Source organism: Aplidium turbinatum, chromosome 3 (genome assembly GCF_918807975.1).
Source record: "Aplidium turbinatum chromosome 3, kaAplTurb1.1, whole genome shotgun sequence".
Lineage (NCBI taxonomy): Eukaryota > Metazoa > Chordata > Ascidiacea > Aplousobranchia > Polyclinidae > Aplidium > Aplidium turbinatum.
Window position 1 is genome coordinate 39,359,237 of NC_137474.1, and position 1,881 is coordinate 39,361,117.

A 1,881-nucleotide genomic window follows, 5' to 3' on the forward strand; every position below is an offset into this window, starting at 1 on the left:
GTCTTTGATGCATGAAGATAAATGTTAAACTAAAAAATGTAAATAGAATACACACGATCTGTTAGTCAGTACTCAGAAGATTAATTAATTCTTTTGTAGCACATGATTAACAGGCGAGCTTCCATATTCAACAAAACCAGACCTACTGTACAATCTCCCAACGCATAAAAATGCGTTACCTCAATAAAAATACTGCTGTTTTGTCCGAGACCTGCTATTGGAGATACTTTGATCGCGTTTTTAAGAAAACGAAGAGCACTGAAATCTTCTTTAGTGAGGTTGTTGAAACTTTCAAAAATTATATTTGAAACAGCAATCCCCATCTACTGAAGCTGATGGAGTACGTTCAACATTATGTTATTTTTGTTCAACCCTAGATGGAGAAATATATTGCTTTGTAAAAAAAGGACTTTTACTTCAGAAAGCTAAATCAAATTATCTACAAACCTAACCTACGATTGACCACGCAAGTCGTATCGGCCGAGAGCTTACTTTAAACACTGAGCATCAAATACAAACAAAATGTCAATAATAACTTTGAAAGGTATTTGCAGACCGGGAAGAATATGAGACCGACGCAACGGGGAAGTGGAAAAGGCGCTTGACTCACTATGATGCGTCCGGTCTAAATCGTACGACAAAACACCGGCCACCTTTATCCGGTACGCAATGATTTGGCTAAGTGCGGTTGCTGAAGAGGATTGAAAGAAAACGATCGCCCAGACAGTCTCAGAGATGCAACACAATGAAAACTTTCTTCTCACTAGAAGCAATCAACAAGAAACGTTGAATCAACGTAACAAAACCAAAATGCGGTATATAAATGGTTACCATTGTGTGGACGATAGAACAACAGCGAAAAGATTTTAAAGGAATAACATGCAGGAGCACATGACTTCATTTAAGTACGACAGCAGGCGATTAGATATATTCTACTAACGCTGGTGAATAATGTAACTACTGAATCACTCACAATCATCATACATGTGGACGGGGTCAATTTAAATGTAACAATGACTGAACATGAAAAGGTGACAGTGAACCCGATGTTCAAAAAGAAATCAAGCTTTCATACAAAAACAGCACAAGTGGTTAAAGTTAAACACACATTCTCTTATGGTTGTAAGCACGAACAGCAGGTCATCCGCGGAATAACAAAATAAGCTGTTTAAACAGATTAATCTGCCAACTATTTTTTTTATGTACTACCAACCATAATCCACTGATTAGAAATGTCGATTACTGATCCACAGAAGAACTTTGCGCAAACTGGTTATCCATTATCTAATCAGACAATTAATTTAATTGGCAGCTTAAAAGACCCGTTCCTGGTGTGTCCTACCTTTAGAGGCATAAATAGAAATTTTGTCGCAAGGGACCAGTTGGCAATATTGGTCAAGAAAATTTCGAAAAACAATGGCTCGAGTGTTCTGATTTAGCAGATGAGTGAGGAGGCTGGCCCTACTCCTCAATTATGAATGCCCCTTCCTTCCATTCAAAAAGCTGTATGCGACCGTATCAATAAAAAACAAAAAAAAGTTTTTTAAGACTTCTCACTTGTGGCAGAGCATGTTGCGGATAAAAAGTAAAGCAGTGTGCAAGTTTAGTTACGTTTTCTAGTTCTCGTTTGTTTTGATTCGTCTCAGTCAAGTTCACTTAATTTTCCCATGTTTAATCAAACTAGCCACTTCATCGGACCATTTTTTTAACTTGACTTAAACAGCTGATTGGGCTTGATTCAATGCAGTTCGATTGCGCAATGATGACTGGATTCAAATTTGGATCACTTAAAGTTCAAAACGAAACGAAAAAAGATTGAATAGAAACAAAGATAATAGTTTGGCCTGAATTTAATGCAACAGTTCATGCAAGTTGTTTGAT